Source organism: Chinchilla lanigera, unplaced genomic scaffold (assembly GCF_000276665.1).
Source record: "Chinchilla lanigera isolate Chin_1 unplaced genomic scaffold, ChiLan1.0 scaffold00024, whole genome shotgun sequence".
Classification (NCBI taxonomy): Eukaryota; Metazoa; Chordata; class Mammalia; order Rodentia; family Chinchillidae; genus Chinchilla; species Chinchilla lanigera.
In genome coordinates, this window is record NW_004955425.1 from 5,549,244 (window position 1) to 5,566,197 (window position 16,954).

The window sequence follows — 16,954 nt, forward strand, 5'->3', positions numbered from 1 at the left end:
AGCAGACATTCCAGGCTTCCTCAGGTGAGGAAGCAGTCCTCATTAACTTAATCAAGTTAGTGAGTAGAGGAGACAGAGTTGGAGGCCAGGTGTAGGTGCCCCCAGGCCAGCTTCCTCAAGTTTTTATTTGCCAGCACTTGCACGTTAAGCATCTAAACCTCCAAACCTCTTTGTGTGCAGAATTTTGGATATGAGAGGGTGAAGAGCTTCTTTGGCCATCATGTGGAGCCACCCCATTCTCCCCTGTAGTGTTGCTGCTTTTATGTGTATTTGTGAAGCTTATACTTATGCCATTAGATTTTATTTTTGCGTTTTATAAAAATGAAAATTTTCAGCAGCGAGAGATAACTGCATTTGGTTATGATAAAGATAAATATCACCAGGGGTACACTGTAGTGCTTGTTGTTCTTTACATTAGTTGGCCAACAGTGAGAGACAGAATGAGAGGAGAATATGCCACAGATACCTTAAGGGTTATTGTCTGTACAAGAGAAGTTCAATTACTAGTAGTAATTATAGTAATTGGTAGTGATTGTAGCATTAATGGTAATGTTATGAATGACTCTGAATGTATTCTCTCAGCACCCACCTCTGACCCTCTCATATGAATGTCTTGTTTGGCCTTTTGGCTCTGGGGTTTGTTTTCAGGAGAGCATCATGTCTGTGAGGGGATGAGAGAGCAGGTTCATCTGTATCACCATATAGACCCTGAGCCTGAGGTCAGAAGATATAAGTAGAAACTTCATTTCTGTTGTTTTCTAGTTGAATGTCCTTGTCATACATCATCTTTGGCACTTAGCTCCCTTCCCTGGAATATTGGCTCAGCCTACCTCACAGGACTATGGGGAGGATCAAATATACTTGACAACACCAGAGCAGAAGGTACGGGATGTCAGTACAAATACGACTTCCCGGCCATGGTGCCACTTTGCTGTATAGCATGTAAGGTACTAAATCTGGTTACCTTTGCTTAGAAGGCTGTGAGGAGATATAGTAGTTTCGGAATGTGTGTGTGTGTGTGTGTGTGTGTGTGTGTGTGTGTATAGATGCCTTCTATCTGTGGTCTCAGAAGTCCAAGGTCAGAGTTTAGCTCAGGTTATTGTCCCTCCTGAGTGGATATTTGGGCTATATCACTGCCCCGAAATTGCTGTGAACTAAAAGAAATTCACTGAGGCAAATGTGGAGGTCTGAGGTGAAGTTTTTTTTTTTTTTTTAATTTTAAAAATAAAAGGGGGGAAACATTAACAGACATACAACATTTTACAACATATCACAAGCACAGTACAGACAATACAGAGTTACAAACAAAGTGGTAGGGAATTAACAATGGTTGTTGAATTACATACTGATATCTTCAAAGTGGCTTCTCATGAAAACAGGAGGTGAAGTTCTAATGCATGAAAGACCTAAAGTATGGCGTGATGACTGCAGTTAATGATTCAGGTTTTATATTTGACATTTGCTAAAGTAGGGTATTTCAGGTGGTCACAGTACAAAAACGAAGGTACTGTAATGTGAAGAGATTGATATGCTAATTAGCTTCATTGTGGTAATTGTTTCACAGTATATATGTATATCAAAACATTGCACTGTGTATACCCTAAGTATGTGCAATAGGAAAAAGAAAGAAACTTACTGAGGGAGCCCTCTTTTCCTGAAGTTCCTAGAATGGGTGAGGCTGACAGTTGTTTCCCATATTTTTTCTCTTTTCACTTCATGTGTGAAAATTGTGATTGTTTTTTCTTCTGTTTTTACTTTTCAGTATTTTAATCTAGAGGCTTGCTGTATATTAAATACATTTTATCAACTGAAGTATCATTAACTAAAAAAAAAATACTTGGTAATAATGTGTTGGTTTGCTTCTTCCTGCAGGGTGAAGGCAGCATGAGTGATCCCTGAATGTGCCCTTGAGCATACTTAATGGTTCATTTTTGATTAGGAGAAAGAAGACAGCCATTCCCTTGAAAGTGAGTAAAGATTTGCATGCAGCTTTTCACTATAAAATTTTTTAAACATAGAAGAGTTTAAAAAGGCTGCTGAGCATGTGACTCATGCCTGTAATTTGAGGATCACCTTGAGCCCCAGGCCAGCTGGGGCTACATAGTGAGCTCAAGGCCAGCCTGAACTATGTAGGGAAATCCTGTCTCCAAAAACAAAACAAACAAGCAAACAAAAAAACCCAAACAAACAATGAAACAAAACAAAACAAAACTAAAGAACAAAAAAAAGAAAAGCAGAAATAGTAAATTTTCATGTATTCACTACCTAGCTTTAATAGTTGTTAGCATTTTGCTACATTTTGTGTGTAGGTTTGTACTTTTTGCTGAAATATGTGAAAATTACAGACATTGTGGCATTTTCTCCTAAATTTATGGGGGATACAGTTCCTAACAATAGTGATATTTTCTCTTGAGAGACATTTCAGAACATTTAGAAACTATGACACAGAATCATTATGAACAGTTTTCTGTTAAAGGGTATAACTTTGAGCTGTGTTCCCTTCATGTAACAAAAATAGAGCCAAAATTTTAAAAAATTTAAACAAAGATGTAAGTAATGGACACTATAAATTTGATATGAGAAACATCTGAAAAGGTGTGGAATTTGCCCTGAGAGAGGAATTGCTGTGCTTCCTTCATTTTTGTGATTTGCTGATGTTTTTACATTGGGTCCGTGGACCTGATTACTATCCTTGCCCTAGTCCTGATTGACATTGACTAAGTAGGCCAGTCTCTGTGATCTATTTTTTTTTTTTTTTTGTCTTTTCTCCGGTACCGGGAACTGAACTCACGACCTTGCGCTTGCCAGGCAGGCGCTTTGCCGCTGAGCTAAATCCCCAGCCCCTCAGTCTCTGTGATCTAATGTGATCAAATGTCTCAACTGATTTTTTAAAAAAAAATTAAACTTGCAGAAGAATGTGGAAAGATTGATTGGCAATGTGAAGTTGAGGTTAATATATTAAAATTAACATTAGGGAGATTAAAAATGCTTTCCAACTCTATAATTTGACTATCTGAATTGCAATTCTGCATAAAATCTGACAGATATGCTTGGCTATGATTATGATTGTAGATCATTACTCTTTATTGTCAGGATCAGTTATTGGTTCTTGAAGGGTAGCTGTGGAATGTTCTATATCCCAGTCTCAGTTTTGATACTTGTCTCAAGTGGTCCCTGTGTGTGCAGGTATTTCTTTATAGGCATTTGGGAGCTAGGGTTATACATTTTGAGCATAGTTTAAAAGAATTCTATTTAAGTTTGCCAATTAGGACTCTTAACACTCTGTTTTTGAGATTCAAACAAAGGATTAATGATGGCAAAGTGTCTTTGAAAGATGTATTCAGAATGAGCTATGTCTGGAGTCCTAGGACTGTTGGAATGATCTGGGTTGCTTTTTTGTTCTTTGCTGTTTATGTGGTTGTGCTTTGAAAAGAAGTGAGTGGAGACTCCGCCTGAGGCAAAGGGGCTTTGAAAGATGGGTTCAGAGGAGGTTTTTCTGAATGTGGTGTGTTCAGCATTGTTTAGATGGGGAGTAATTTTTAAAAAACTCTATGAAGAAGTAGAACATACCTACAGAAAATACGTATTTTATAAATATATACCTCAATATAATCTCATAAGGTGAATATACCCATGTAAACTGCACCCAGATTAAGAAACAGCATTAGCTATACAACTTCATCCTTCCTACGCACTATTCTGCTTCCTGCATGGAAAACTACAGGCATGAATTAATTTTGCCTGTTTTTCTTTCGTGCGTATATACAATGTATAATGCAGATTGTACTTCTAGTGTCTGGCTTTTCTCATTCAACAGTGTATTAGATTCCTCTCTACTGTTGCATAGTGTTATAGTTTAGTTTCATTGTTATACAGCATTCCATGAGACTATCTCAATTTAGGTAGTCTGCTAGATGCAGGTTTTAGGGGGTTTACCTGCCACAGTCACTGTCCAGCCAAAATGGGGATTAACCAAGGTTTTATCCTTACCTTGGTCACAGTGGAGGTAGTCTTAGGTTGTTCAACCTCTGCCAGCTTCTGTGATGATATGAAGGAGTCCTAACATCTCATAGAAGATGGAGACTCACGTGGGAAATCTGTGTGTGGTTTCTTCAGTCCTGTAAGGAGTCCTGCTGCTCTCCTCATGACTTGTTTTGCCCCTTTTACCTTGTTCCTTGCTGGTACCTGTCTTTTATATCCTCCTATGCCCTTGTTACTCTCTGGATAGTCCTGTGGGGGAGACTGTTTTAGAAAAGATCAAACAGCAGAAACTCAATATTTAAAGTTCTTTAGGTGATGATAATAGGTGTTAGATGAGAGCAAAGAGTTGGAAGTTACGGGCTTGCAGCTAAGGAGCCTGTGTTGTGCTTGTGGATATGGCTCACCTCCCTGTGAACCAGTTATACCTCAGAATTCATAGATGTAAATTCCCTGTAATCTGCCTGCCCTTTACAGCTGATGTTTTATGATTGGCTCAGTAGATCTGATTAATCACCTTTACTCTTGTCTTGCCAGCATGCATAGGAGCATGAGCCAGGCTGGTAACAGGACTGAAATCAGAAGGAAGTGATGGGCCCTGTGGAGATGGAGCATATATCCCCTAGCCAAATTTTGGCCTAGCAAAAGATATCTAGCTGAATTTGGCAAGTCAACCAATTTCTCATCTTTGGGGAATAGAGGGTTCTGTATAAGAAAGTATTCTTCATAGGATTTGGATGTTTTTACAGCCAAATTCTGTTGTTGTAAATAAAGTTTTATTCCAAAGTAATTCTCACTTGTTTACATATTGTGCTGTAAGAGTAGAGTTGAATAGTTGCCAAAGAGATCAGGATTGAGTAATTGCAATGTGACCATATGGCCCACAAAGCTACCATATATACCACCTGGTCTTTTTCACAAAAGTTTGCCATCTCCACTTTTACTTCATGAAAGAAAGGGGATAGTAATCATAACCTCTGTACTCATAATAATCTCAGCCCGTTATGTAAATTTATGTTAATGTCTCTGCCCATCCATCAATCCATCCATCCGCTTAGAGTGCTATTGTATTTTAGGTATAAAATGATCATCAGAGAAGATTCTTGCCAGTATGAGTTAATGAGGTTTCTATGACTTTGTATTCCATTGTAGGATTGTGTTTTTTTTGTGAATAAAAATAAAAGTATAATATGGAAATAGAATTAGCAGTTCCTACATTTAATACTATCTTTATGTTTCAGCTATCTATATTAGTTTTATAAATTAGGTAAACGTTTATTCTTCATAATTTCATGGTTACTTCCGTAATGAGGAGCCTGTGGTGTGACATATATATCAATTATAGTTGTACAAGTTTCAATTATTTACATTTGGCAATTCCAACCTGTTTGAGGGCATTTTTGTTTGGAGAAGGGCTGAGGAGCTTTTAAACTGCCTTATCAAAGCAAGCCAAGTAGACCTATAATCTTATGGTACTATAGTAATAAATAATAAATGTCAACAGAAAGAACAACAAACCAGGGTAGTAAAGTTTGGAATGTGGTATAACAAACACATCCATCTCTGTTAGTGTGCTTATCTGTTTTCTTACTCTAGGTCATAAAATACTCTTTCTGCTTAACAGGAGTTCACAGAAGGCATTTTAATGAACATAGAAAACATAGAAACATTTTTTACATTTCTCTGACAAATTAGTTCTTAAATATCTTTTTGACCCAGTTATCACTTTTGTATGTGTTCATATATGTTTCGTGGGTGAACACTTTGGGTGAGTGACTGTTTCTCACCCCAAGACTTCTGTCCAACCACCAACAGAAAGCATAATCAGATTGTATTAGTGAGCCATCATTAGTCACAGAAGCTGTCTTCTTTAGCCCAAGAGGTCTTTTAGGAAGTAAGATTGGACGTTTAGTTAGATGCTGTAGTTGCAATTATTCAGCTGTGTTCAGTAATTCTAAGCTGTGAAAATGCACGAAGCCCAGTATGCATGTCACTTTAGGAACCATCAAACATAAAATGAAGTGCCATCTGCGGCCTTTTGTGTCAGTGATCTAGATGACCAGTAGTGTCTTCCTCTAAAATCTACGACTCTTGAAGGAAACACAGGAGTGTTAGCTGGTGGAATGAATATTTTAATGAATGTGATTCAAACTCTACAGTGGGTTGTTTTGTTGCCAAACTTCATAAATGAAGTTTAGTGTAGTTAATTTTCTTTAGGAGGAAGAAATGATTTGTGTCTGCTGTGGTTCAGATAAGGATTATCCCCCAAAGGTTTACATGCTAGGAACTTGGTCCTCAGTACGACAGTTGAGAGGTGTGGGACCTCTAAGAGTGGAGCCTAGTGTATGATTAGGTCAGTAGGGTATAGTCCTCAGAAGGGGTTAATGTAGTTCTTAAGCTCCTGCTGTTAATTCCATGGGTTGTTGGTGGGAGCGTGGCTCCTGAATCCCTCTTTTACATGTGCCATTTACCACTTTTGCATGTGCCCTCACCATTGTAATGTGATCTTTCATGAGGCCCTGGCGAGAGCTGAGCACATGTTGGTGCCATGCTCTTGAATCATGCTTTTGAAACTCAGAACTATGAGCTAAATAAATCTCTTTTCTTTACAAATCACCCACTATCAGATATTTCATTATAGCAATAGGAGACAGACTAAGACATTGTGTATTCACATTATTTTGCATTTAAAATGTCTAAAAATTTCAATCCATTTCTTTTTCAGTGCTTGGGATTGAATCCACATTTTATGCATGTAGGCAGGTGTTCTGCCTCTGAGCTATACCTTGTCCCCATTTTAATAAGTATTTATAGTGGATTAAATACTGTGCAGAGGAAAGCTTGATAGTTGAGAAGACCAAGAGAAAATAAGGATCACAGTTACTTTTCCGTACAAAGCTAGAAACTGCAGGCTTAAGTCTTTTGGTGAAAAATAACTTTTCTGAAGCAGATTTGATGATAAGCGAAGTCATTTGTGCTCTGGCATTAGAAAAAGTAGTTTTTCTGTTCTACATAATATACAGTTAACCTTGTTAACTCTAGCTGTAGGAGTGTTGATTTGTCATGTCCATTTAATTAAAATTTACTTAATCAGTGTCTCAAGTTTTATTTTCAGAAAGAGAAAAGTACTAAAGTGCAGATAAATATAGCTTGATAGAGCAAAGTGTGTTTTAGAAAGAGTATTAGGATGATTCTTGGGGTTGCAAGTGACAGAAAGCCCAGTTCACACTACTTTAAGCAAAAAAAAAAAAAAAAATTATTGATGTAAGTAATTGAAAATCTAGGGAAGGATCTGCTCAAGAGGAGCTTGTTTGGGAATCCATCACATGTTATAAGGCTCCACCTTGGCTGTGTATTTGTGACCTGTAAATGGCAATCTCCAGCAGCTTCAGGATTGCTTCATTAAGTGATTATCTCAGATACCACAAACAACATACCTGAGATTGGCCATATGCTTAGCGCTGGGCCAGTCACTGTGGCTAAGATCACTGGCCTGTTTTTGTTGGTGTGCTTCACCCCTAGAACTTAAAGTCAGCATATCTTTAGCTAAAGAAGAAGCATAGATTGATGGACAGTAGCTAGTGGTTCCCTCCAGAAATAAATCAGAGTAGTTACATGAGAGTCAGTAGGTACTGAAGGATGCATTAATGTTTATAATAATTACCATTGCATCTTTTTAAGGTTTGCAAAGCATTTTCAGGTGTATTCTTTTGTTTGACCTGAAAGGTGTGCTAAGGAGATAATAAAATGATTAAGAACATGAATTCTGGGGCCAGACTGGGCTTGGTTACTAGCTGCATGAGTGTTTGACCAATTATGTGCTCTGTGCTCCAATTTCTTCAGCTGTGCAATAGAATAAAGGTATTTACTTTATAAGCTTTTGGGAAGGATCAAATTAATGAATATGTAGGGGCATACAGAGCAGCACCTAATGCATGCTAGCCTCTCTATCCCCTGCCAGCAAGGGAGCATTGTCCTGTCCTTTTCATAGAGAGTTGAGAAAGTCTAGAGTAAGTGGCCTGTAAGTGTCAGGTTCTCTTTTCTTCCCTGTCTTCACATTTGCCTCTGTTGTATGACTCCAGGGCATTTGGGTTAATAATGTCAAAGAAGCAGAGATAAAAAAGCCCCTATAAAGTGCACCTATTTTGTGGAAGTACTAAAATGTACAAGAAGGGCAGTGATGGGGATGTCGTAACTGTGAATTGACGTTAAGCTTCCTATATGAAGTGTGCCCCAGGTATGTTTAGGGGAGCATTACCATGGAGAAATTCACTCTGGCACTCTTCCACCCTGGTAGAAACATGCTTGGGCTCAACATTCAGGTATATGAAGAGGGTCCTCACTTAGGAAGTGTTTGCTGATCGCTTATTCAGATGCAGTATTCTGAGTTCTAGAAGGAAGGGTTTTGTGGTGGGTGGTGATTTGAACCTGTCAGTGTAGTGTGAGGATATAATTAGGTTTGGATTGTTGCGGAATGCTGGTGCCAGGACCTTTAGCCAGTTCTGTCCAGAAGTAGTCACTATTTTCCTTTTAAGAATACTGTATTTTCCCACAATTGTTAAGAATGTTTTGTCATTCTTGATGAAGGAGGCTTGCTCTGGGCACTCAGACTTTGACATGACCCAGACCTCTGAGGAGGGTCATGTTGCTCTCTGAGGGCAGTGACAGTGATTTCTTTGTATTTACTGTGGACACAAAAGTGGAAGCATGAAGTATTACTCTGGGTATTCCATGATACACCCAAAAAATATGCAGCTATGAAAACTGGAAAAACTTAGCAGAAAGCACAGTTTTGGCTATGTCTGCAGTGCTTTTGAGGAAAATGGTGCTATTCAGAATTTACAAAGTATGCTTCATGGCAAGACCCACCACTTTACTGCAGTGACACATTCCACCTTGCAGTGCTGTTTCCTCCCCCAGTGCAATTGTGTCTGGAGGTAGGAGGTGCTCAGCTATTTCTTGAATGAATGAATATATCTGAACTATGTCTTTGCTTTCATTTTCAATTTCTTTTGACAAGGAATTTTCTACCATGTGGATAGCTTCGAGAATTTTAGCCTGAGTCCTACATTTCTTTTTGTCTGAACACAACATGGTATTTTTGCTGTCTCTTTAGGTGAAGGTGTTGATCTTTGAGTACTGATTGCAAAATTGGTTTTACAATTATTTTCCAAGTAATATCTATTTAGAGAGTAAAAAGATTAGCTCCTAATTCTGTAGAAAAACCCTACATTTGGCAAATGTCTGAAAATGATAATAGGTTCTTAGATGTAATCTTCCTTGTTTTGTTTTTAGCTCTTTGGGAGTCTTTTGTCTAGTTGAGTAGTCTGAGATTAAATATTAATAGTTTCTTTGTCTCCTTTAACCTGACACCATTTTACAGCTGAGAAAACATGGTCAAACTTTATTTTTTATAATGTCACCAACAGGACTAAGAACGCTATTACTCATTATGTGATGGGTACCACCTTGAGTTCTTGTTGATTATTCTGTTTATTATTCTCTTCAATTCTGTGATCATTGTCTTCCAGATGAGGAAAAAGAGCATAGCCAGAATATGGATGGGCAACTAGAGATCTTAGCAGTCACCTACACTGTAATGCCAACTGGTATGGCCCATTACCTAGGCCAGCAGCTCTTAAATTGGCTGTCCATTAGAATCACTCTGAGGGATTAAAAAGCACTCCATGTCCCCTATATAACCCCCACTCACATCCCTTACATTACTCTTGGTCTGGGGACTCAGGTGAAGTTTCTGTGCATTCATGATTGGAAATCTTTGAACCAGGGCAGTGGTTCTTAAAATTTGGTCTCTGGAATGTCTGTATCAGTACCAGAGGACATTTTTCCACCTTACTCAGATATCATCCTGGATTGAAGGGTCTAGTAAATAGCATTTTAGTAAGCCCTCTGGCTGATTTCTTTTTCAAGTGTGGTAAAGTAAAATAAAATTTACCATCAGTAATATTAAATACATTCACATTGTTCTGCAGTAGATCTCTACAACTTTTTTATCTTGCAAATCTGAAACTCTACACCATTAAACAACTCCCTTTCTCTCCTTCTCCTTAGGCTTTGCTGACCACCATTCTACTTTCTTTTTCCATGAGTTTGACTATTTTCACATAGCTCATATAAATGGAACATCAAGAAGTTCATATACACACTCAAGTTTAAGAATCACTGAACTCCAGAACTTGATTGGCTCCCAAATCCTCCCCACATTATTAATATCAGCCGTCGTAAGTCTCAGGCTCGCCTTGTGCCCAGTGGGCTTTTGTCCTTCCTTAGCTACCTTGCGCTTGTGTGTCCTATTGATTAAGATGCTCTATTTTCCTAAGATGGTTTCCTCATCTGTGTACACAGGGTAACCTAACTGGCAGAGTTGTGCTGAGTGTTACATGATTAGACACATGTGAAAGTGTTTTGTAAATTGCCAGGGGTATACCAGAGAACTAAATGGAGATTATAATATTCTTTTTTTTTTTTTTTTTTTTTTACTGCTTAGGTTTTGTTTTTAAAGAATTCCGCAATTCTGCAAGGCTGCTTACGAAAACCACTTCATCCCTTTTATGTTGTCTCTGCCTTCCATTTGTTATGTGGCATTTACATATACTGCATCAATAGAATTTACAGATATGCTATATAGTATAACTTGATTATCTTAACTTTCTTGTACATAAATTTTGTTTTCCTTGGAGTTAATAATTATCTTATTTAAAGTTTTCTATGCATGTATCACTGGCTTAACCATGGGCTTCTGTATGACTGTCCTCTTCAGGCCTTAACACATATCAGGTGTTTCAGTTTCATCCTCTTGAAGAATCACCTGCAGCTGTATCCTTGCTCTGGTCCTCACTACTTGTTTTGTGGCTTGCTGTGCAGCACAGCTCAGGAATTTATTCAGTACTATTCTGGGGATTTCATGGATCCTGTTCCTGTATTAGTGTCTGTCTTTCCCTCATCTCATATTCTCCTTTTTCCTTGTTTTACTCCCTTATTTGTTTTAGAGCACATTTTCTAGAAGTTTCCTAACAGATTGCATATGGGAGATAAGACATTTTTAGTTGTTATATACCTGAGAATGTCACATTCATATTTAATTTATAGTTGGCAGGGTGTAGAATTCCAGGTTGTAAATCACTGAGCCACTGAACAGGGAATTGTATTGCGCATTGTCTTCCTGCATCTGGCCTCCATGGTGAAAAGGCCAAGCCCGGCTGATCTAAGACCTTGGTAGGTGTCTTCTATTCCCCCTCTCCCCCGACCCTGCTGGCTTGTGCCTACTTCTTTTTATATTCAGTAATGTGACACTTCATGATACTACTCCTTGATAGGGGTCTACTTTTGTATCTTGTGCTGAGATCCAGACAGATATTTTTAGTCTAGAAACTCTTTATTTGTAGAAGTTTTCTTGAAATATAGCATTTCATTATTGATTTCCCCCCTTATTTTCTCTGTTCTCTTCTGGAATTCCTGTTAGGCACTGATTTGTCCTCTGGTTGTCTTTCCTCCTCTTTTCCACCTTTTCTTTTAAGCTGTTTTTAAAATGTGTTTTTAAAATTTATCTTCCTAATGTGTATATTAAGGTGTTCATTTTAGTATGTTTTGATTTTCTGACACTTGTTCGTTGTTTTTTCTGAATGCTCTTATTTTAGGAAATTCTCTAATTTCATGACAGAATTTTTCTTACCTGTTTGAGATTAATAACTTTTTGAAGCGTCTGTATAATTTGTTTCTTTCAAGTGCTTTTCTTGTTTCTGTCTTTAAAGTTAGACACTTATGTATGCACCTGATGAGCCCTGAGTATCTGTTCGTATTGATGAATGGGGCTCAAAAATTGGATGATTTGATTTATCTGGAGGTCTGTTAAGCCACTTGCCATCATCTCTCTGATTTATAGCTTTAAAAAATTTAACATTTTAGCCCAGCGTGGTGGAACACATCTATAGTCCCACCTGCCTGGGAAACTGTGGCAGGAAGATGGCAAGCCAAGGCCACAAAGCAGCCTAGTAAGATCCTGTCTCAGAATGAAAAAATAAGAAGGACTGGGGATGTAGCTCAGTGGTCAAGTGCTTTCCTAGCATGTGTGCCATCCTGGGTTCAATTTTCAGTATTGAAAAAAAGTGAACATTTTTAATATCTGCTTTCGTTATCTTTGTGCCTTTAAAAAGATACAGTTGTATTTTAAGAAGGGGGGGAGCTAAATGTGTATGTTCAGATAACTTGAAGTCAGTATGGAAGTTTTGAAGAAAATTTAGATTAGGATGTAGCACTGATATTTGGTCAGACACATACTTGTGGTGGTGAGCATAAGCTTGTGTTTTTATTTTTAAGGCAAGATACAGTATATATTTAGATAGTTTCAGCGGCGATCTTGATTTCTCGTTAACTCTGTAGCACCTGCCTCTTTTTCCCAGCTAAAGGTTTTTATTTCAGGTGCTAATGTACTAATACATTTATAAATGATAATTGGATCTTGTGATGAAAACATAAGAATTCTAAAAAAGTCCTTGTTGATGTTTTTAAAAGGAATTTTCTGAGGTTAAACATATAATCCTTAGACTAAAATGCAGCTGACACATGAAGCCTCCTTACATAAAAAGCTGAGCAATAGGCTCTGATGCCGTTTGTCCTTGACCACCCGCAAAAGGTGTTCCCACAGGCCAAAGAGGTTGGATGTAAATATGGCATGGGGAATGGGGCTGAATTCATGATTTTGATCTTTAATACATTCCTTAGCAAAGTTTTCAAGGTCAGACTGGCAGAGTGTGGTTATAAAACTACTGTTAGCTTTAATTCTGATGGCGGGTCAGCATGGACATTAAGCAGTTTTAGGAGGGCAGAGTGGTTCTTCCAGTATAGGCAGCTGACCTTGGGTTATTTCATGATCTGCTCCTTGTGGTGATCAATTCAGTTGTTTCCTGTTCCTTCTGAATGTTAACTGCACCCTCTGTCAAACATTCGTGCTCGCTTCTATTGATGTTGTGTGCTTCCTGAGTTTCCTGGCCCTGATGCTGATTAGACAGACTTCTTTAGAAGCTTTGCTGCTCTGTGGCAGAAGCAGCTCTTTAGGAGCTGTAAGTTGAAAAGCAGAAAAAAACCTGTTTCCTTGCTGATTACTATGGAAGCTTGCCCAAGATACTTCCCCTTGCATTTGAAGGCCTAGGTACAAAACAGAAATTGCTGTCTTCAAAGCATTGGCCTTTATTGCTCTATCAGCCAGGCTTATAGTTTTTCTACGTTTAGAAAGTCATTTATTCTTGCTTATTAAAGCCACTAACAAGCTAGTGATAATTTTAATTATTGTCTTGGAGTTCAGTTAAAATTAAGAGAAGTGGAGTACCACAGAGATGCCTGGTTAATTAAGTTTCTTAAGAAAATAAAATATAAGCAAATTATGAATTCCTGTGTGTAGGAAAGGTTTTTTTTTTATTTGATTGGCAACTCTTTCTTTTCTTTGCACTTCTCTGTCTTCTCCATGCTCTCCAAATCTCTTTTTAAAAAAATTTTTTTTATTCTATGAAAAAACAAAATTTCATGATCAACTAGTAAGACAGTAACAATAGTTATTACACTATGTTTCATTATCTTCCCGTAGTAGTGAAATGAACTGTAGGCAGTATGTCCCGTGGTATGTCTGATGCTTAAAAGACACGACCAGGATTTTTGATGCTAAGAGAGGACCCTGCAGAGGACAACAGTTTAGCTGACCGATGCTCAGCATGGGTTTCCTGTGTTTCGTCATCACCATTGATGATCACAGTTGTTGCCCCTGCCACACTTGCAGTTTAGGTGCTGTAGTTTAAGCATGGGCATAGTATCTCCTTGGTTTCCCTCAGTGTAACTGAAGCAGTTCAGATCTTTCAAAAGACTCTTCTAAATTCTGAGGGCTAGGGAGGAAAATAAATTTTAAAACAATTAAAAGGAAAACTGTAACTGTTCTTCACAGAAACTACCTACCAGATTCTGATCTTGCTAGAACTAGTTCATTCCTAGAGCTTGAAGTCTCAACTCTGGGAAGTATTTACAGATTCCTAGATAAAAGAGCCAAGGAAGAATCAAGTACTTAGAGTTTCCAAATTTATTTAGATTATATGCTCAATGGACAGTAGTTATTTAAAATTCTGTTCTTTTGTCATCATGGTGTTGGCACTTAGCATGTAGTGATTGTAATTTGTATTCTTTAGCAAACTTTTAATTTTCAGAAACTTATGCATATATGGGTGACATCAAAAGTGCTATCAGGAAATGAATGGTTAAATTTGTGACAGATTGTTTTGCAATCCAAAAATGTAGAAACTATTATAAAACAGATAACAACTTTGTCATTTGTCTTTTGAGATTGTCATGAATAGGCCCCTCATCTGGTTGAGAATTTAGCTAGTTAGTTTCTCTATGGGAAAAATGGTTCTTCAGCAGAGTGTGAATGAAATATTCTCTCTTTTGTGGGACTTCCTCAACTTGTGGAGGGGGATGAAAAGAAAGGGTAGCATTTATGGAATTTTGCTATGCTGCCAAAAGGGCTGTGTCCTCCAGCTGCAGCTGTGGTGGCTGCCGGGAGAACTGCAGGAACAAGGGTGACTCTTAAGAAGCTCTGGATAGTGATAGTGGTGAAGGGCTTCAGAGGTTGCTGGCATTTCACATGGCACCCCAGGGTGTGATGACTTGTGTGGAGGCCACAGTTACATTATTGAGAGATTTGTTGTTAGGTCCGTAAGGGAGGATGAACTGGCCATTGTTTTTAAAGAAATTGGCCTGACCTGCAGAGTGAGCTGCTTTAGCATACCATTACCCACCTTCCCAGTGGGTCACGTTTTGGATAAGTATAGCACAGTGAGCCTTAGAGGGTTGGTGGGGGTCACTGTCTCTCACTTGGCTTTACTTGGGAAAGTAGATAAGGGTCCTACCTACCCTCTCTAAGATGGATGTGTAATTCCAGAAGGAAAAACAGAGGAAAAACAGAGGCCTGGTCCCTGTGAGGATGGTGTTCTAGTAGAGATAGCTCAGGCAGGGTATGAAATGGAACTGGTTCCTGAAGTCAGTAGTTCTGGGAAACATCGTTTTGAGATGAACAGTTAATTTTTATTTTTTATTTTTTATTTTTCTGGAGAACTTTAAAAGCCTTCCAGAAGATATTAGAAACATTTTTGCTTATGCTTCAACCATAGCTTTTTTGCTTTTGTTCCTCCTAGCCTTACAGAGTTGTAGTTTGTGTTTTAAAAGGGCAGAGGAGGGGACCCCACACATAATGAAAGTATACAATTTGCTGAGTTTGGACATATGTAAACACTTGTATTTAGCATTATCACAATCCAGGTAATAAACATATCTATCACCTCCAGAAGTTTCCTTGTCTCGCCTCCCTGTTTTTGGCAGGGAAGTAGGGGTAAGAACACTTAAGAAGAGATCTTCAACAAGAGATCTACTTCTTAACAATTTTTAAAGTGCATAATACCTTATTTGTTACCTATAGGCACAATGTTATACAACAGGTCTGTAGAACTGGCTCATTTTGTATAACTATAACTTTACACCATTTTTTTATTTCACCCTACTCCCATCCCTGGGTTACCACCATACTATGTTTACTTCTATATGGTTGACTATTTTTGATGCCTCGTAAGAAGTATTGTGTAGTATTTGTCCTTCTGGACAGGTGTAATTTACATGCCACAGTATCTATCCATTTAGTCACAAATGGTAGAGTTTTCTTATTTATTAAGGTGGAATAATACTCCATTGTGTATGTGTGTGTGTGTGTGTGTATATATATATATATATATACACACACACACACATATATGCATTTGTCAGTGGACATTTGAGTTCTTAGATCTTGGCTGTTGTGATTAATGCAGTGAACATGGGAATGCAGCTATGACTTTGGGACCTTGATTTTAATGCTTTTGCATATACAAGTATATCCAGAAGTGGGGTTACTGTGGTATCACCAATACTTGTCATCTTTTATCATTTTAATAATTGTCATTCTAACAGATATGAGATAGTATCTTCCTGTGGTTTTAGTATGCATTTCTGATTAGTGATCTTAAGCATTTATTTTCATATATATGTTGGCAATTTTTATGTCTCTGAGGAAATGTCTATTCAACTTCTTTTCCTGTTTTAAAATTTGACTCTTTTTGCTATTGAGTTCTAGGAGTTTTTTATGTATTCTGGATATTAATTCATAGTTTGCAAATATTTTCTCCAATTCCGTAGATTACCTTTTCACTTTGTTGGTTTTTTCTTTCATGTGCAAAAGGTTTTTAATTTAATGTAGTCTCACCTGCTTGTGCTTTTCTTGTTTGTACTTTTGATGTCAGACCCAAGGAATCATCATCAAATCCAATGTGAAAGACTTTTTTTCCTATAATTTTTTCTTGGAGTTTTATGGTTTTAGATCTTGTATTCAAATCTTTATTTCATTTTGAGTACATTTTTGTGTATGGTGTAAAATGGGACCCATTTACATGCTTTTGGATATCTAGTTTTCCTAGCAGCATTTAATGAAGTAGGAATCCTTTCTCTATTATTTTTGGCACCCTTGTTGAACTCAACTGGCTGTGTATGCATGGGTTTGTTCTTGAGACTTTGTGCTCTGTTCATTGATCTATATGCCTATCTTTATGCCAAACTATATGATTTTGATTACTGCATCATTGTAATAAGTATATTTTGAAATCAGAAATTGTGATGCCTGCTGCTTTTGCTGTGGCTATTAGCGATTTTTTTGTGGTTGTGTATGAATTTTAGGATTTTTTTCAGGGGGGATAGCAAGGTCAAGCCTAGACTGAGTAATTTAGCAAGAGTCTGTCTCAAAATTAAGAAAAACTGGGGAGAAAGTTGGGGGGGATTCTGGGAAGGGATGTAGCTCATTGTGAAGGCTATGTGTTCAGTGCCCAGTACTGCACCTCCAAGCCTGAGATTTTCATAGGGGTTGTATTGAATCTGTAGATTGTTTTGGTTAGAT

The 16,954-nt window shown here is 37.8% G+C and overlaps 1 protein-coding gene across 6 annotated transcripts in view; it reads left to right on the plus strand.

Annotated features, from left to right (window-relative positions):
• Nucleotides 1-16,954, plus strand: part of Sgms1 (sphingomyelin synthase 1) — a 311,453-nt gene that overhangs the window by 41,339 nt on the left and 253,160 nt on the right. For all 6 annotated transcript variants that reach the window (XM_013514837.1, XM_013514838.1, XM_005385897.2 and 3 more), the window contains one exon: nucleotides 1,873-1,967. The gene's annotated coding sequence lies outside the window, so the exon portion shown is untranslated. The remainder of the gene's footprint in view (nucleotides 1-1,872; nucleotides 1,968-16,954) is intronic.